The sequence below is a fragment of the Aedes albopictus genome, chromosome 3 (genome assembly GCF_035046485.1).
Source record: "Aedes albopictus strain Foshan chromosome 3, AalbF5, whole genome shotgun sequence".
Lineage (NCBI taxonomy): Eukaryota > Metazoa > Arthropoda > Insecta > Diptera > Culicidae > Aedes > Aedes albopictus.
In genome coordinates, this window is record NC_085138.1 from 145734341 (window position 1) to 145755713 (window position 21373).

The 21373-nt window shown below is 36.2% G+C and overlaps 1 protein-coding gene across 2 annotated transcripts in view; it reads left to right on the plus strand.

Moving 5' to 3' along the window:
* Positions 1-21373, plus strand: part of LOC115271075 (uncharacterized) — a 318130-nt gene that overhangs the window by 2618 nt on the left and 294139 nt on the right. The window lies entirely within an intron of this gene.

A 21373-nucleotide genomic window follows, 5' to 3' on the forward strand; every position in this document is an offset into this window, starting at 1 on the left:
GTGCCGGGGCTGGGTTCGAACCCATGACCATCCGCTTATGAAGCGAACGTGTGGACCACTGCGCCACGGGCCCCAACCCTCCAAAAATATGTATGGTGGATTCTAAAGCCGACATACAATGGAGCAATGGACATACTCTATAACATTATTTGCAAAGATATCCCAAAATTTTGAAAAAGTTCAGTAATTCATTCAGGGATTCCTTTGAAAATGTCTTCGAAGATTTACCCTGGAATTCCTTTAAAAATTGCTTCGAAAATTTTCCTTTACGAATTGTTTCAGAAATTCCTCCAGGGATCCTGTCTGAAATTTCCAAAGGGGAATTTAGAGAATCGTGACAAGCACTTGATAGAGTGTGGTTAGCGGTTGTGTTGTGTTTGCCGAACCATCTTTCTGTACGAGTATTAAGAGTATGTTTTTACCGCTATCTGCTCGGTCGCCTTTTGTTGCAATTTTGCGATGTTAAATAAAAGTAAGTGAAACCAGAATTTTCAACTTTATTACTACGGTCTCCGAAGAAGTCTTCCCTGCAGAAAATCTTCCATGTGTTCCTCCAAAATTGCTTCACCAATTCCTGCATGATTTTTCACAAATCATTGCAAAGATTGTTCGAAAAATTCGCCCAGAGATAACTTTAGAAATCTTCTACATACTTATTAAGAAATTTCTCTAGACGTTCGTTCGGATAATGTATTGGAGTTCCATTTAGATAATCTACCAAAAATGTCTTCACAAATTCTTTTAAAAAATCGTCTAAAAACATTGTTTAGGAAATTTGTCCAAATATTCGATTCAAAATTTCCTCACGAATTCTTTCAAAAAATTTCCGTGGATTGATTCGGAAATTTTCTTCAGGGATTTGAGTAGAAATTTCTATTCATATTGCATGATTTACTTCTGAAATTTTTCCATTTTTCCAAAAAAAAATGTCCATGATTTTTAGCAGAAACTCCTCCAGGGACTCTTTTAAAAATTCGGTCAGAGATTCCTTCAGAAATTAATTTAGACATTTATTCAGAAATTTCTCCAGAGTTTTTTAAAAAAACTTTCAGCAATGCCTTCAGAAACTATTTCAGAGTTTTTCAAAAAATGTTCCAAAAAAAATTGTGTTGGGGTTATTTTGAAAATTCATTCAGAAATTCCAACAGCTACTTCCAATTTTCACTAGGGATTTCTCGTTAAGTTTCACAAAGAGATGTGTAAGAAAGTTGTGGATGAGTTTCTGCAGAAATTCTTCAAGGGACTTCTTTAGAAAACGCTTCAGAGATGTACCGTATTTTTTGAGACCGCTCGATTTTTTTTTCCTAAAAATCCTTCGGAAATTCTTTTAAGCATTCTCTTAAACTGGAGGACTGATTCCAAAACTTTCTCTGGAATTTGTTTTAGAAATTGCTTCAGGGATATTTTCTTTTAAATCTGGATTCCTGTCAAAAAATCTTCCTGGGATTTCTTTAGAAATTATTCCAGGGATTTAAAAAAAATGTGGGATCCGTTCGAAAATTATTTGCAGGGATTCCAAAAAAAAATCTGCCATACACCAATTTTTTGAGCGATCCTTTCAAAAAATCTGCCACGGCTTTTTTTAAAAATTCGGCTAACATTTTTTTTCAGAAATAACACCAGATTTTCCTCCAGAGATTTCTTTACTGATTCCTCCAAGGATTACTTTGAAGAAACTTCCAAAGATTTTTCGATAACTATTTCATGAACCCTTGCTGAAATGTACCCAAGGATTCATATAAAAACAAACCACGAGTTACTGAAAAATTTCCCAGGAATCCTTGAAGAAATTCCTTAAGGAACTCCTAGGAAAACTCCCTCATCGTAGATTTACTTTAAAAAATCATCCAAGAAATCCTAAAGAAATTCAGTCAGAATTTTTTTCATAAAATCTTCTAGGGATTCCTTCAGACTTTAGAATGTCCTCCAGAAATTCCTCCAAAAATTCTTCAAGATAGTCTTGCAGCGATAGTTTCCAAAAATGTTGGATGGATTCCTGTATAAAATACTTCCAGAATTTCTTTAACCCTCTAATGCCCAAATTTTTGATTTTGATCTAAATATTATTTTTCGTCATCTAAAATCGATTTGAACATGTTTTGGAAGATGATTCTTCTCAATTCTCGATTTCGTGAATTTTAGTTTTTGATTTTTCTAATTTTTATTTTTGAACATCCTCACACTTTTATATTTTTCCTGGAAGCCAATTTGGGAAACGGATTTTTTGAGATGAAAACATTTTGAGATTTTATGATTATTGTTGAAACATTATTATTTTAAATTTTTTTCACAAAAAAAAAAATTTTCCGTGTAAAATTACACGAAAATGTTTTTAGTTTTTAGATTCCCTTAAACTATTAAACAAGGATAGAATGATTTGGGAAAAAAAAAATATGTTAATTGTAGCGATTCAATACAAAATAAACAATGATTTCTAAAAGGTGACTAAAACATCAATTTTTCAATGTTTTTTTTTAATGTAAATACGCTTTAAAATAAACCAAACGCCATTTTGAGATGAGTCCTAAATATCAGTCAAAAATATAAAAAAAATGATTTTCCACGAAACAAAAATTACAAAAATGCTCAAACTATACCCCGTCTAAATTGGTATTGGGTATTAGAGGGTTAAAAAAAAAATTCATAGTTTGTTACAGAATTTCATCTACGAATTTCTTCAGATTTTTTGTAAATTATTCACGGAAACATCAGAATTTCACAACTTTCTTCAGAAATTACCCGCAATTTCTTTTTTTAGGAAAAGCTTAAGAACTTTCTTTTTTTTAGTTCATTTATTTATGGCTCAATCGCGTGTAACGCTTTATGGAGCCGAGATTCATCATTTGCATATTATTACATACAATTTATTGCTTTCTTAGGTACTCAAGGTTAGTACTGGGAGGAGGGCAGGGTACTGCTGCTCGAGGTTAGCGGTTCATCTCGCAAATCACGTTGTCAACTTTGAAGAGAACTCTGACGAACTAAATGGAAAAAATCATCGTGAGAAATTCTTCTTTCATAGATCTCGCCTTCCTGTGCGCCCACCTTTGCCAGAGAGTCCGCCTTCGCATTGCCATAAATTGAGCAATGTAAGAACTTTCTTGAGGAAAGCTTTCTGGGGTTTTTCAGAAAATCCCAAAAGAAAAAAATCAAAAATTCCTACTGGGATTCACTAGAAAAATCCTCTTGATATTTCTAGGATTTTTTTTCAGGGATTCCTTCAGAAAATTCACGACATTTTTATTTATAATATTTACAAAACATTCTTTTAGAAAATAGTTCGTTGATTGCTTCAGAAATTACTCTGCAGTCAAGTTACTTTTTTTCCTGTACTTCCATGGGATTTTCAGAAAATCTTTCGAAAAATCCTTCTCCCATTCCTCTTTGGATTTCTTTGGAAATTTCTTCAAAGATTCCACCAGAAATTCTCTCAGGAGTTTTTCCAGGAATTCCTCCAGGGCTTCCCTCAAGAATTTCTCCAGGGATTACTCCAGGATTTCCTCCAGGGATTGCTGTAGGGATTTATCCAGGTATTCCTCAAGAAATTCCTCCAGGAATTTCTTCAGTGATTTTACCAGGGATTACACCAGGAATTTCTCCAGCGTTTCCTCCAGGGCTTCCCTCAAGAATTCCTCCAGGGATTCCCTCAAGAATTCCTCCAGGGTTTCCCCCAGGAATTTCTCCAGGGCTTTCCTCAAGAATTCCTCCAGGGATTACTCCAGGAATTCTTCCAGGAATTTCTACAGGGATTGTTCTAGGGATTTCTCCAGGTATTCCTCAAAAAATTCCTCCAGAAATTACTTCAAGGATTTCTCCAGGAATTTCTTCAGGGATTTTACCAGGGATTACACCAGCAATTCCTTCAGGGATTTCTCCAGGAATTCCTTCAGGAATTTTTCCATTGATTCCTATAGAATTTTTTCCAGTGTCCTTCAGGAATTTCTTCAGAGATTTCTCCAGGAATTTTCCAGAGTTCCCCAGGAATTTTTCCAGGGCATCATCCAAGAATTTCTTCAGGGATTACTCCAGGGATTTCTTCAGGGTTTCGTCCAGGAATTTCTTCATGAATTATTCCGGGTTTTTCTCCATGGATTCTTCCAAGAATTTCTCCACGGATTTTTCCAAGAATTTCTCCAGACAATCCGCCAAGAATCCCTCTAGGGATTCCTCCAAGGTTTCCTTCAATAATTCCTTCATGAATTTGTCCAGGGATTCCTCCAGGAATTTCTTCAGGGCTGCCTCCAGGAATTCTTCCAGGGATTTTTCTAAGAATTCCTCCACGGATCCAGAAATTCCTCAAAGGATTCTTTCAGGAATTCGTCCAGGAATTCCTCCAGGAATTTCTGCAGGGATTCCTAAATGAATTTCTCCAGGTATTCCTCCAAGGATTCCACAAAACATTTCTCCAGTTATTCCTCCAGGGATTCCTCCTGGAATTACTCAAGGGATTCCTCAAGGAATTTCTCCAGGGATTTCTCAAGGAATTTCTCCAGGTATTCTTCAAGTAATCCAGGGGATCCTTCAAAAAAATCTCCAGGGTTTCTCCTGAAATTTCTTCAGGGCTACCTGCGGATAATCCTCCAGGAGTTCGTCCAGGAAATCCTTCAGGAATTCGTCCAGGGATTTCTCCAAGAATTTCCGCACGGATTTCTCATGGAATTTCTCCAGATATTCCTCCAGGTATCCAATGATTCCTTAAAAAAATCTCCAGGCAATCCTCCAGATATTCCTCTAGAAATTCCTTCATGGATTCCTCCTGAAATTACTCCAGGAATTTCTCCAGATATTGCTCAAGGAATTCCTCCAGGAACAACTCCAGCGATTCCTCCAGGAATTTCTCCTGGGATTCCTCCTGAGATTCCTCCAGGAATTTCTCCAGGGATTACTTAAGGAATTTCTCCAGGGTTCCTCCATTTATTTTTCCAAGTATTCCTCCAGGAATTGCTTCAAGGATTTCTCCAGAAATTATTCCAGGAATTCCTCCAAGGCTTCCACCATGGATTCTTCCAAGGATTTCTTTAATTTTTCCAAAAATTCCTCCAGAGCTTTCTCCAGAAATTCTTCCAAGGACTCCTCCAGGAAATTCCTCCAAAAATACTTCCAGAGATTCCTCTCCAGGTGTATCTTAAGGAATTTCTCCAGGGATTCCTCCAGGAATATCTCCAGGTATTCCTCAAGAATTCCCTCCATGGATTCCTTCAGGAATTTCTTCAGAGGTTTCTTGAGATTCCTTCAGGAATTTCTTCAGGGATTCCTCCAGGAATCCCTGGAATTCCTCCAAGAATACCTCCAAGGATTCCTCCAGGTTCCAGGGATTCCTCCAGGAATTCGTCCAGGGATTCCTCCAGGAATTCGTCCAGGGATTCCTCCAGGAAATTCCGCAGGGATTCCTTAAGGAATTTCTCCAGGGATTCCTCCAGGAATTCCTCCAAGAATGCCTCCAAGGATTTCTCCAAGAATTTCTTCAGGGATTCCTCCAGGAATTCGTCCAGGGATTCCTCCAGGAAATTCTGCAGAGATTCCTTAAGGAATTTCTCCAGGGATTCCTCCAGGAATTCCTCCAAGAATACCTCCAAGGATTCCTCCAGGAATTCCTCCAGGATTACCTCCAGGAATTCGTCCACGGATTCCTTCCTCAACGAATTTCAGAAATTCATGCAGGGATTCCTTAAGGAATTCCTCCAGGGTTCCTCCAGGGATTTCTCCAAGGATTCCTCCAGGAATTCCTCCAGGATTACCTCTAGGGAATCCTCCAGAAATTTCTCTAGGGATTCCTCAACGGATTCCCCCAGGATTTCCTCCTGGCTCTCCTCCAGGGATTCCTCCAGGAATTCTTCCAGGGATTTCTCCCGGAATTCCTCCATGGATTCCTTCTGGAATTTCTCCAGGAATTTCTCCTGGTATTTCTCGAGGAATTCCTCCTGTAATTGGGTGTTTTTAAAATTTCGAAAAATTATTTAATTTTTTAATTTTATATGCCTCTACAGATTTCTCCTACAATTCTTCTAGATAGTCCTCCTTCAGGAATCCCATCAGGATTTTCCCAGCAATTTCTTTAGGGATTCCTTTAGGGATTCTCAATACAAGTCAAAATAAAAAAGATATTAAGAAATTAATCAGAATTACTACAAGGAGTTCCATAAGAATAGTGATCTTACGACAACAGTTCTCAATACAAGACAAATTTTAAAAATAATTTCAACAAATTTATCAGAATTACTCCAAGAAGTTCCATAGGAACTGTAATCTTTCGACAACAATTCTCAATAAAAGTCAAATACTAAAAAATATTCCAATAAATTAATCAGAATTACTACAAGGAGTTCCATAAGAACTGTGATCTTTCGGTAACAATTCGCAATAAAAATCAAATTTAAAAAAATATTTCAATAAATTGATCAGAATTACTCCAAGGAGTTCCATGAGAACTGCTATCTTACGACAACGCTTCTCGGTACAAGTCAAGTTTTTAAAATAATTTCAATAAAATTATCAGAATTACTCCAAGGAAATCCATAAGAACTGTGATTTTACGACAGCAAGCCGCAACACAAAGTTTTGAAAGAATTTTGATAAATTAATCAGAGTTTCTCCAAAGTGTCTCGTAAGAATTGTGGTTTTACAACAGAAATCCATAACATTAGACAATTTTTTTTAAATATTGTGTAATAAATAAATCAGAATTACTCCAAGGAAATCCATAAGAACTGGGATTTTACGACAGCAATTCGCAACACAAGCTTATTAAATAATTTTAATAAATTTATCAGAGTTTCTCCAAAGTGTCTCATAAGAATTGTGTTTTTACAACAACAATCCTCAACATAAGTCAAACTTTTAAAATATTGTGTAAAGAATTACTCCAAAGAGTTCCAAAAGAACTGTAATCTTTCGACAACAATTCTAAATAAATGTTAAATTAAAAAAAAATATTTCAAATAAATAATTAAAATAACTCCAAGGAGTTCCATAACAACTGTGATCTTACGACAACACTTCTCAAAACAAGTCAAATTTTAAAATTAATTTCAATAAATTTATCAAAATAACTCCAAGGAAAAGAATTCTGATAAATTAATCAGAGTTTCTCCAAAGTGTCTCGTAAGAATTGTGGTTTTACAACAGAAATCCATAACATTAGACAATTTTTTTTAAAATATTGTGTAATAAATAAATCAGAATTACTACAAGGAGTTCTATAAGAACTGTAATCTTTCGACAACAATTCTCAAAACAAGTCAAATTTTAAAAATTATTTCAATAAAATAATCAAAATAACTCCAAGATGTTCCATAAGAACTGTGATGTTTCGGTAACAATTCTCAATAAAAATCAAATTTGAAAAATTATTTCAATAAATTAATCAGAATAACTCCAAAGAGTTCCACAAGAACTGTGATCTTACGACAACACTTCTCAAAACAAGGCATATTTTGCATATTTTAAAGATAATTTCAATAAATTAATTAGTATTATTCCGAGGGATTTCATAAGATCTGTGATCTTTCGAGATTGCTATAGAATTTCTTTGCATTCCTTTAGAAATACCATTAATTCCACGAACATTCTTCAGGAAATCTTGCCATGATTGCTACTGAAGCTCTTCCATGAATTTCTTCAGAAATTCCTCCAGGGAATATTACAGATTTTTATTCAAGATCTTTTTCCGAAATTTTGTTTAAGGTGAAAATATGACTAAGCCACGCCACGAATTTTCAAGAGCACAAATCTGAAAAACCAAATGTCGATTTGCGCTGAAAAGTTGATCGATTAGTCACCACCAGCGGGTGACCAAGCGATCAATTTTTCAGCGCCGTACGATATTTGGTTCTTCAGAATTCGAGGTGCGGCTTCGTCATACTTTCCCCTTAAATGTTTATTCAGACATGTCTCCAAGGAATCCTTCCAGTATTCATCAGAAACTCTTTTGGATGGTTTTTGGGAAACCTTCCGAAAATTCCTTCGGATTCCTTAGACAATTACTTCAAGCATTTTTGAAAATCATCCAAGGCTATATTTAGGAATACTCTTCAGAAATATATTTAGGAATTTCGCTAAACATACCTTAAGTAATTTTGTTGAGATTTTTTAAAAACATTTTGCTTGGAAGTCTTTAGAATTTTATCCATAAATTCCTTCAAAATTTTTAAAAGGAATTCCTTTCAAAACTTTCCTAGAAACTGCTCACGAAATTTTGCGAAAGATTCTTTTCAAAAATCTTGATCGTTTCTTTTTTCAGAAATTCTATTATGGATTGCTTTGAAAAACTTCCACAAAATTTCTTCAGATATTCTTCCAGATTGGTTTTTAGAAAGTTTTCCAGGGAATACTTCATAAATTAGATCAAAATCCTTTCAGAGAATTCTCCAAGGCTTACTTTTTAGACAAAGATTTCTTAAGAAAATCTCCTTGGTTTGCTCCGGAAACTCTTCTTGAAATTTCAAGAATTCTTCCGAGAGATATTTTCTAGGAAATTCTACAGTTATTCCCATGAATAAATTATCTGGCCACTTCTTGGGAGTATTTGCTAATGTTTATCAATTTGTTTCTTAAGATATTGCTCCAGTCTTCAGAAATGTCTTCAGAAAATTATCCAGGAATTATATCAAGGTTTCTCTTTAGGAATCTGTCCAAAAATATGTCAAGGAACACTTTTTTTCCGAATTCAAGAAGCAGTTTTCACAGCAATGAATTTCTTTAGAAAACCATCTTTTATTTTTCAGTAACTCACATTGGACGCCTCCAGCGATTCTCTTAAGAATGCCTTTAAAGATTCTACGGGAAATCGACTAGAAATTTCTTCGTTCATCAGATCAGGAATTCATTTATTGAAGTCATCAGAAGCCTATTTACGTTTCTTTTGAAATTTCTTCAGGGATTTTATCATAAATTTCACAAGGGATTTCCTTAGTATTCCGAAGATTCGGAAATTCTCCCATGTATTTTATTTTCTTTAGCTATCTCGCTGAAAGCCTTACAGAAACTCCAGGATTTATTATGGGCTTATGCTTTTTTTGGGAGATGAGCATTGTTTGTTTAACCCTTATGTGGCCGACAGGGTACCCGGGTACCCAGCGCCCATTTAAAAAGCACGGAGTAGAAAAAAGCAAAAAGTTCGTCGGACACATAACGGTTAAGTAAGAAACAGTTTTAAAACAATTTGTTGTTTGCTCTAGAAATCATAACAAAGTAGTGATGAAGGAATTTATAAGTTGCAGGGCCAATCACAGTTAAGAGTGAAAGTTTAGGTAATTGTGTTGTTGAATTTGCAAGAACTAAATAATACAACACTTCAGTTACTCAAACTTTTGCTCAAACAGCATCAAATGCCGTTTGCACCATTTCATTGCAGAAATGGAGAAGTGATCATCTCACCATATAAATATTCTATTCACTACTTTCAATCTAGTACTTTACTGATTGCGTCCTATGGCTAAACAAATTGTAATCTTGATCAGTTGTAGCTCCTTCAGAAAATGAACCCTATTTCTAATGATAAGGAAAAAATAGACCAATTGCATCTCATTTCTAAAAAAAGACCCTTGAGAATTACCTTCCAAGTTAGGAAAAATCACCAAAATTGTGTCCAATTAAGGCGCAATACTGAATCTATTTCTAGGGGCCGCGCCAGGAAAAGTAAGAAAAAGAACAGAAACAAAGAAAAAGAAGTAGAAGAAGTCTAAGAAGAAGCGGTAATAGAATGATAATAAGAAGAAAAAAGAAAATAAAAACAATAAGTGTATTCTAAACCGTAATGGAAAACGATTAGGTAAAAAATATTTATGCAATTCAGTATCATAATTTGTATTTTATATAACTCATTTTGGTATCATAATGGCCAATTTTTCCGAACTGGTTCATTATGTAACTGAAATGAGTTGCATAATGAAAAATAGTTGTATAATGTTCATAATGCAACTCATTTGAGTTACATTATGAACATTATGCAACTCAAATGGGTTGCATTATGAAAAAAAATCATTGCATAAAATGTTGTATGGAACTCGTTGCAAAACTCGATTTTTTCAGCACTCTTCGTATTTATCCAACTCGGCAAGCCTCGTTGGATAAATGTACGACTCGTGCTGAAAAAATCAACTTTTTGCAACTCGTTACATAAATAACTATTATGCAATTCAGTATCATAATTTATATTTTACATAACTCATTTTAGTTATACAGGTACTCTTCGATATAACGTACAAAAAAGTTTTCTCTTTGTACGTTATATCGAAGCAGAGAAAAATTAATTATTTTTATTCTAGTATTGATGTATTCGACGTGAAATTAATCCCAAATTATGGTTTCGGTGCAATTCACAAAACCAATAATGAAAAACTTGAGTTTTCACGAAAAAGTCATTCCGTTTTCTGTGCTTCGATATAACGTACACTCAATTTTTCGCCAAATTGCGCTTATTCTGGGTAACAAGGCTAATGCTGCAACAAAACATTGATTTGAGTGATTTCGTAGTTTATCTAAGGGTTATTCCCGGGAAAAATAAAAATTTTCAATGTTGTACGTTATATCGAATTCGCTATATCGAGGGTACGTTATATCGAAGATTACATGTAAATAATTTGGCCAGTTTTTCCGAACTGGTTCATTATGCAACTCAAATGAGTTGTATAATGAAAAAAATCATTGCATAAAATGTTGTATGTAATTCGTTGCAAAATTCGATTATTTTAGCTCCCTTCGTATTTATCCAACTCGGCAAGCCTCGTTGGATAAATGTACGACTCGTGTTGAAAAAATCAACTTTTTGCAACTCGTTACATAAAAAACTTATTCAGATCTGAAGTAAACGACACTTACGAAAACCTTAACGATTTGTACGGCACTATGAGTAATCTTTCCTAGATAGACGAGCGCAACATCGCACTCTGCCAAGTATCTTGACGTCATCTGCTAGCAAATACGTGGAGACCGATAACGACCTACATTCTGCAAAACCAAATACAGTCGATGTCCCGCAAAAAGCAAAATAAAACAATTCTTATGCGCATTATTTAGATTTAGCCCCATCCACGAACCTCGCACGCAAACATCCACCTATAATCGCCTTCTGTTGCTCTCATTTCTCCGCACTTTACCATCCCCGTCCGAGCAACACAATCATAAACACACCGCTGCTGGCTGATTCTACCAACTCTCGCCAGCAGCTAGGGTCAATGGCACTTAAGTGTGTACTTTCGTTTTCATTTATCACTGTGGCACTCTGGCTCCTCTGTAATATGTAGTACCCGTCATGTACCCAAGTCAAGCCATTCATTCGACCATTCATGCATCCATCCATCCATCCATCCCCCATCCACGCGCTAGAATTCCGTTCGTCAATCAACCGACAGACGAAAAAAAAAAACCATGTGATATGTGACAATTGCGTTCCGTCGGTTTTCGGTTAGGTAGGTAGGTATGTGCTATCGCACCACACACAACCGCACACTAGTGTAGATAAACAACCGCAAACCGCGAATTTCGCGAGTCGACGGTGGTATACCACCAACGACGAAATCCGAATGGATGGGGACAATGCAGAAAATTCGCACAAAATAAAACAATGTGCTCCCCTCTCGTCATTGAATGACCAGCACGCCCACGCCACGAGGAGGGTGGTGGGGCGCGCACTAAACTGAATTCGCGTGATCGCTTATCACTCATCACACACACGCAACAAATGGATACGTCAATCCGTTGAACTGGTCTGTTTTAGCTAAACGGTTCCCCTAGTGGTGGGTTACCCCCGTCAAGGCGGTGCAAAATTCATCGAAGCATGGGAAATTTCAACATCTGAAAACTGAATCGAATCGAAGGTTTACCTAGTGAATGCAAAAGAGTGGGAAAACTGTGGATTGTGGAGATGAATCACAGAGGTTGGGATTGTAACCCAAGAAAAAGAATTTAACTAATTCAAGATATACCAGCGAAAGTTGAAGCAGTCGGAAAGAGATGAGACAGTAGATTGACGTGAAGTTATCAAACCAACCATGATAAACAATTAAGAATGTGGCACATGATGTGACAATTTCTCGATTTTTACTTAGGCTCACCAAGCCAAGTGGGAATTAGAACGTTTGATTGCTTCGACATTCATGCACACAACAGAAACAAGTGTTTGATGAACAAATTGAGATTGAAAATAAATTTACGTGCTCCGGTGGTAATCGAACCCACGACTCCCAATTCGCTACACTTTTTTCCTCCAAGCTAGGGAGCCACTTGATCATCTCCGTCCTCTGAGAGCACAGAAATGAACTAAATTCCACTAATGCACATGGTTTGTTCCTTTTACACAATCCAAATCTCCTACGGATGGAGTTAAGCTGTTAGTACACAGGGTCAAATATTTGTCCAAAAAGAAACCTGTGCTCAAACATCTTGTTTGACTCGATCGATTTTTCATTAGTGTCAAACTGTCCGTGTCAAATATTTCACCCTGTGTACTTCAGGCATTAAATGAACATCAACACTTTACTGTTGTGTGCAATCAAACGTTGTAATTTCCATTTGGCTGGAAAATTAGCCTAAAACAAAAACCGAGAAATTTATATTTGTAGGGCGCTATGGTCAGACTACCGTAAAAGGTCGGCCGAGACCGACCCATTGAGAGTCTGACTTCCATGCACATTATTGCTCACAACAGAGACGTACAGATTAGTCTTGTTAGAGAATGACACATTCGCAACACAGTACGAAACAAAAATGTCAAACGAATGCACTTGAACATGATTGCGATTGCGGAACCGGGAAACGGTTCGGCTTTTGTTATTCCTGTTTTCTTCCACAATGAGAGCTGTGTTGGCCATATGTGTGTCGTATTCAATTCAACAAGCAAGAATAAACTAATATTAATATTCATAATCGGAATTGACTAAAATACATGCGAAAAGCATGAAATTAGACAAATGTCATCGTGTCAGACATCGTTGATTTGACCCTCTTTTTTGTTTATTGATCTTCGTCCTACCGCTCGTGTTGTGTGTAAGAGGTAACGGTAGCGCATGAATGTAACAAAGCAAGCTGACACCCGACTGCGGCACCGAAATGAAGGTAGTGAAAAGTGTCGAATGTTTACAAGACTGGTACAGATGTTCATCTAATTGCATCTGAAGTAGATTTGGATTGTGAAAAAAGAACAAACCATTTGCCTTAGTGGAATCGAGTTTAGTTATATGCCTTAAAAGGACGGAGATGGTCAAGTGGCTTCGTGGCTTAGATGACTGAAGCACCCGTCTAGCGAATTGGGAGTCGTGGGTTCGATTCCCACCGGAGCACGTGGATTACTTTTCATAATTCATCTCAATTTGTTCATCAAACACGTGTTTCTGTGGTGTGCATGAGTGTCAGAACAATCAAACGTTGTAATTTAAATGTGGCAATACAGAAGCCCTTGTAGCTATAGTTGCAAAGGCGTGTGTATTCAGCATGACCATGTTGAGGGTGATCTAAACAGACAAGATTTCAACAGATGTAAATTTTCGTAAATTGTGTCAAACATTTTTAAATTTTCACAGACCCCGTAATATGGGTAGATCACCTTAGAATGGTGCGTTGCGATGTAAGATCTACCAAATCTAATTTTGATCTTGATATTTACCGTATTTATAAATATTCCAAGATCAAAGCTTGATGCACTTTTTTGTATGTTGTAGTATTTTTGTTTCAATGTACTGCTAATTACAATTTATTTCAGCAGGATTCAGGTAAATTTATCGTATGCTATAAATAATATTGTAAAAACATACGTACGATGGTAATATTATTTTATATTTCAGATTATCAACCGAAGACTAGTAATTCAACTAGATGCCATCAAGATGACGAGGATACCAGGATGAATTGGGCGGACAACTGATTCGAAGCAGTCTAACAATGGCGTGCCTGAACGTTGACCAAGCGTATCCTTTGGAGTGTACCCTTCCACTAACAACACCCAAATTCCCGTGACACCTAGGCCTGAGAGATCGTAGAGTTGTCTACATTTTTCATAGGTGTCCAAAACTAACCATCCGCTCCCATCCCTCAGCAGTCGCAAGGACGTGGCCAGGACAGTGCTCGACCATTGGAGGATTGTGTCAGTCTTGTCTAAGAGTCAGAGATTAGTCCCAAATCTTTGTGCTTTGGTTCGGACGGGAAGGAGGCAACCCTCAGAACAACGGTCTAGGACTGTACCACCTACGAATTTGTGCGACTCGCTTAATGCTAATGCTAATGCTAATGCTAACATTTTTAAATTTTCACAGTTGATCAACTAGCTGTCTGTTGTTTTTTAGTATTCACACAAAAATTTCCCCATCGGATTCCATAGATTTTTCTCAGGAATTCTTTAAGATTTTTTCCCTTATGAATAACAATGGAAGTTTCCACAGGAATGTTTTCAGAAATCTCTCTAGGGAATCATTCGGTGATTTTTTAAAGTAATGACTGTAATTCCAGCAGGATTTCTTTTCAGAGATACCAGCAGAAAGTCAAACAGATATTTCTTTAGGAGTTCCGCCTTACAACGTGTATTGACCCAAAAAAATCTTCAGAAGTTCCTTCGCGAAATCTTTAAGGAACTAAGTATTTCTGAAAATTATCCAGAAATAGTCCTAGGAATTTCTATAGATTTGTCCAGATTTGTTTCTGGTAAAATTGATTCCTTCGAAAAAATACATCCACTCTCTGAGTACCATTAGAAAATTTTCCAGTAACATTATGAGAGAACTTCTCAGGTTTTTTTTTTTAATTTCTTATTTTTTTTTTCTACAAACTGTACCCACCAAAAATTTCCCAAGGAGTTTCTCCTGGTACTGCTCCTGGAATTTCTTCAGATATTCCTCCAAGAATTCGTCCTAGAAAGCCTTCAGGATTTTTTTTAAGAGCTCGATTAGAGATTTTTTCAGAAATTGATGGGATTCTTTCAGGTTCTTTCTATGAGTAATCAGTTTTTTACCTTTTATTTTTGCCCTCCAATGCTTATTTCTGCAAGGGTTCCTTCTCAGACTGCACATTTTTTTAACAAATCTCTGGATCCTGAATGCATTTTTACGCACATTTTTTTGTAGATATCCCTGAAAGAACTGCTACCTCTGGAGATTCCTTGACGAACATCTAGAAAATTTGCGGGAATTTTTTAAGAAAACCTATGGATGAATTTATTCAATAACGTCATGAGAAACTTCTGGAGGAACTTTGGAAGTAATTTCGAAAGACTACGAAAAATACTAGAGGAATTCTTGAAGGAATCACTGACGAAATTTCCGAGGAAATATACTTGTTTGAAGGAGAATGCCTGGACGAAGTGAAAACCCTTCAGAATGTTTTGTTTCAAGCTAAGCTAATTCTACACTCGTTCAGAAGTATTCCTATATCAACTTCTGGAGAAATTCCAAGAAATAATTCCAGAGAAAAGCAAAAAATCAAATCTTGAAAGTATTTCTGGACAAGCCCGTGCACAAGGAAGGGATTTTAGGGGTTAAACCCATCCCATTTCCGATGTTCCAAGCACTAAGCCCATTGCTAAAATTAGGAAAAAAAACCCTTCCCTTGTCGCCTTTGCCGTTCACGGGCCTATCCCTGGGTAATGATAACAAGGAATACATGAGAGAATTCTAACAAGAGTTTCTGAAAAAAAATCTGAAAAAAAATTGATTTTTAAAAGAAACAACTAGAGAAATTGCTTCAAGAATCTCTGAGATAATCTCCGAAGAAACTTCTATGGAATTCTCTGGATGAGTTCCTGCCTGAAACTGTGAAGAAACTTCCGCTGAAATAGCGTTTTTTTCTAAAGGAATCTCTGGATGCCTGGAGAAACCCGTGGTTGGGACCTTTTGATTAGCTTTTTTGTGAAATTTGAAAACAAATCCATGGGAAAATTCTTGATCGGAATGCTAAAAGAAACCCTAGAGTAATGTATTCCTAAGGAATACTTAGAGGAATCATTGCAGGAATTTTGCCGAAATCATTCAAGAATTTCCTGCAAAAATTTTCCTTCTATACTCCAGAAAAACTTCGGCAAATGCCGAATGACCCCCCTAATGGAATTTCTCGCAGTTTTTTTTATTCTTTCTACCAAAGTACTTTCGTCAACATTCGCGACTACGAAGATTGATGAACCGAGAAACACTGTTTCTTCTTACGGAGATTTGTATGGGCATATGAGTGAAAATAAGCACAAATTCTTAAACACAGAATATGCAAATTTGTATCGTTGGAAAACTTCCATTTAGGACATAAGACAATTTTCACGATCCCAAAATTATAGTATGCGGTCGATGAAGTCCGGTCAGCCCCTGGTAGCATTTTGGGCTGACAAAATTGGGTACCTGACACAAAATCGGGACATTTTTTCAATTTTTTTTTTATTCAAAAAAAATGTTCTGAACTCGTCACAGATAGTAGCAGCGAATGAGGGGTTACGGAGATAGGTGGGTATGGTCTGCTTTGTGATAAAAAATCGAGTGGGTGATGAGGGCTAAAAAAAGGATTTTAAAGTGAATTTTCAGTGTTTTGGAATAATTAATGTTTTTCTTTTTGCGTTTTTCAGCAGAACTATTAAATCTTTTACTTCTTCTTCTTCTTCTTGTCGTAACATCCCTACTGGAACACAGCTTTCTCCTAGCAGTCTACACAAAACAGCTGACGGCAGCGGAAGCGAAACTAGTTAGTACTGCTTAAATCATAACTTCAAGCTTCAGCTGTCAACGTATGAAAATGAACCAACATCTGATTGACAAGTATGACACAATTCATATTGCCTGAATTGGCTACGTTTCCACTGCCTTTCAACATTATTTCTAGAGCCTAATATTTAATAAACATCTGGATGATTCTTTGACGAAATTTTTGGGGGAATGCCTGAGGAATTACGGGACGCAATGAGGAAATACCGTAAGAAGTTTCTGCAAAAACCTTACAGGAGCTTTGAATAAATCCCTTACATGATTTCTGAAGTAATCTTTACTGCGATCTCAGTAGAAATCCCTAGAAGCATCCCTGGATGATTATCTGGAGCATTTCCTGATAAATAATTGAATCTGCAATCTTTGAAGAAATCTCTGTTAGGATATCAGATGAAAATACTTGAGAATTCCATTGAGGAAATCCTAAAAAAAGAACTGGGGAAATATCTGGAGCAGCTCCAGGAGGAACTACAGCAAAAATGGTTTGATAAATGAGTTCCAGGAGAATTTCCAACAAGAATTCGTAAAGAAATTTCAGAAACAATACTAAGAAATTTTCGTATAGGATTACCAAGAGGTTATAGGATTACCAAGAGAGAATGCATGAACAATTCTTAGGGAAATATCTGAAAGAATTCTCATACAAATTTCCATTTAAATTTTTGGAGGAACTCCAGCAGAAATTCCAGGATTAGTCAATGCAGACATATATGGACAAATTCCAGCAACATTTCTTGAAAGATCCCTAGAGTGTTTCCTGGGCCCTGTAGCATAATCGGGCTAATAATATTAGCTACAAGCTACAAGTTACAAGTACTAATATTACAAGTGCTAATAATTTGTGTTGCATAAAGGCTCAATTTTCCACTAATATTATTAGCACTTGTAATATTAGTGACCATGAAAATACAAGTTGTTTTGGTTCATTTACCTGTCAAAATTCATCCGACAGTTCACTATTAATTTGAAATGGCAGTTGATGTTTGTTTATTTTCTGCATTTTCCGCGTAACGTCCGGAAAAAACTTCATTTATTCCGAAGTTTTGCATTCTTTATACGATACATGAAGAAAAGCAATGGCTTTTTGGATCATTTTCGGCCACTCTGACGAAATATTTTTTTACAAAGTATGGCACTGCAGTACCTAGATTTTTAGTAAAATGTCCCAAAGATTTAATAGTAGTGGTAGAAAAACAATGTATAAAGATTTAGCAACATGTATTATGCTTCTTGTTAAAATCCAAAGTGATCTGGGATGCAAAAATTGAGCTTTTACCTACTTTTATATGTAGCAACTCGATTCGAGTTAGTGTATGTATATTGTAGCTCTTGATTAGCTTAAGGACAGACTTGTTAGAATCCCAAAATGGCCGACTTTGGCACCTACTCGCGATTTCGAGGGCACAAATCTCTTCGTTAACAAAACTAACGCACCTGATCTTTTTATATTGAGCTTATTGCAAGTGAGCAAGAACAGAATAATAAAATGCAATGTTGTTTTAATGTTGCTTCTTGAGATTTGTGCGTCTGAAGTTCTGATGCACTGTTGAAGCGGGATTTCAAGACGTATGTGCTTAATGATGCGCAATACAAGCAATTGATTCAAATTTATTTCGTATCTGCAACTTTACCTGTGCTTATGCAGTGACCATAATATATAACTTTACCAAGGACCTCCAATCAAAGGCGGGTATTGTAAAAACTTTGGAGAACTTGAGAGACTCAGCAGAAATTATATTTAGAATAGAAGGTGTACATCAACGCAATTTTCTCTTTAATGAGTTTCCAATACATATTGCCAAATTTAATCGTCGAAAACTGGAATTATGGTTAACATGTTAGATAAATAATATCTTTTGAGTTCATCAAAATGGTAAATCGTTATATTCAAAACTAAATATGCTTTCTGCAATACTTTAAATCTAACTTGTACATTATTTTACAAGACCTTTGAGACTTGTAATCAAAAGTACAAGTCATAGCTAATATTGTATACTTGTAGTTTGTTTATGCAACATACACTTGTAAATTCTACTAATAATATTAGTCCAACCGACTTGTAGTATTGGACTTGTAACTTGTACTTGTAGGATTTTTATGCAACAGAAAATTAGAAGTTACAAGCTACAAGACTAATATTATTAGTAAAATATACATTATGCTACAGGCCCCTGGATAAGTCCACGTACATCGCCGTAAGAGTAGACCATGTAGAAATTTTTGGAAAAAGTCCTGCAGGAATACCAGGAAAACTTTTTGGAAGAATTCCTGAAAAAATCAGAAGAAAAGCTTTCTGAGGAGTCACAGGAGCAATGCCTGGAAACACCTTAAAGGGAAACTGTTGGTGATTTTCGACTGGGATGTTTGGATATTTCTCTAGGGTTACTGTCTATCTGCTACAACAAGTTGCGATGATTTTAACAGAATCTTCGCCGACGTTTCGATCCCTTGTAGGATCTTTTTCAAGGCTCGATACTAAATTAACAGTTTAATAAAAAAAAATCTCATCTTAAAAAGTCGTTCTTGAAAAAGGATTTTCACACAAAGCATTTTGCACACCGGCCTATCAAAGGAAACATAAATTTATGGGGGTGCATTTGTTGTGACTAAATTTATAGTAGGGGGATTAGGGGCATAATGGACACCCGGGGCGAAATGGACACCCCTGTTTTTGCCGAAACCGTTGACTTTTATGTAAAACTTTTAATGCATAACTTTAAAGGAACAAGTCATGGTCCTATTTTTCAAAAGTACCATTTATATGCTCCAAAATAACCAAAATATCATTGAAATTGAAATATGTTTTTCATATGGTGAAATTCTTATAATATCGAAGCAGCAGCAAATAAGGTATTACGAGTGTTGGAGTGTGTCCACCATAAAAACAGGTGATTTGTTACCTTATCTACATGTATACGGAGATTTACCAATGGATAAGGTATTTTATTTTTGATCAGAATTTACTAAAAATAGCAATTTTAATGTTGTAGTCGATTCGGGGCGAAATGAACACAGGCAATTACGAATGGATGTACGCGCATTGCCTACTGTTAGGCGTTTTAGAGAGTATGGAAAAAATCAATCCGATTATTTTTGCCTAAAATTTATTTTATTAACTTTGATGTTATGTAAACTCGTCTAAGATGGAGTATTATATCTGTGGCACTGATCTCAGTAGGCATATTGCTTAACTGATCGATGTAATCAAAGAATTAGCATAAAATATGTAGGGGTGTCCATTATGCCCCGATGGGTGTCCATTTCGCCCCGTACCTTTCATACCAGCCCTGAAAAACACACGATTTTAAATCCGATATTTCTTCACGATAACGACATTTTACCTACTGTAAATGATTGAAATACGTAGGAAACTAGCTAAAGTTGTAAGCCAACTGATAATATGTTAAGTTTTTCATCGTTATACAGGTCTAACGTACTCATTTGCTTAGGGTGCCCATTATGCCCCTAATCCCCCTATCACTATCACTTCTACGATGATTGACTTATTGGTTGCTGATTTTGCATCGATGTTTGAAAAATATCCTATAAGGGATCGAAACGTCAGTGAAGGTTCTGTTAAAATCAACGCAACTTGTAGTGACAGATAGACAGTACCCCCAAAGAAATATCCAAACATCCCAGTCGAAAATCACCAACATTTTTACTTTAAGATGTTTTTAGGCAATGGATCGGAATGGGTCGCTATAGAATCCCCGCAAAAATTCTTGGAAGAATTTCAGGCGGGATTCTTGGAGAAAAACCAACAAAAGTTCTATCTACAAAAAACGAAGCAGAAATTCTTGAAGGAATTCTACCACGAATTTCTTAAGGGTTTCTAATGGATAAATCTCTGGAAGTGCATTAGACTGAAAAAGTTGCATTTTGTCTAATTCTGAAGAGCTTCGCCCCCTACAACTACGTCATAAGTTACAACTACGTAATAAGTTGGCGTCTATGAAAATGGGGTAGTTTGCACACTTGATGCATTCTTTCTGATACTGCCATTAAATGAATACTGGAAGTGGAGCGGACCTGGTGTGATGGTTAGAACACTTGACTATCACGCTGAGGACCTGGGATCGAATCCCACTCCCGACAAACTCTCAAACTGTGGGTTCTTCCTTCGGAAGGGAAGTAAAGCGTGGGTCCCGAGATGAACTAGCCTAGGGCTAAAAATCTCGTTAATACAGATAAAAAAAAAAAAATACTGGAAGTTAATGACTGAAAACAGGTGGTCTATTCAAAAGTTAACCTGTTGAGGAATCAGAATTATTTGCGAACCAAATGTTGACTCTCACACAGATCACACAGATAGAAAAAAGAGTGTAATATTATGCGGCATGGGATGCACATAATTGGAACATGGGATATCCCAGAAGTTTAAATGACATATCATGTAAAAGTCATGAAATATCATGTAAACTTCCATTATATGTCATGTAATTCAGCATGACTCTGTGTATTTACATGATATGTAACACGAATTTACATCATATATCATGTGAAATTTACATGTCTAAAATGTAGTTTACATGACGAGTAAATCTCATTATTTATATCTGTGCAGAATACCTTATCCTGGTTAATTTCACTCCCATTTCCCAACCAATGTCCATCAGCAGCACGCCGTTGCCATAAACCAAACACTAGTAAGTGCTCCTCTTTCTCTCTCTATCCGAAAGCAGGTGCAAAAAGAAATGAGAAAT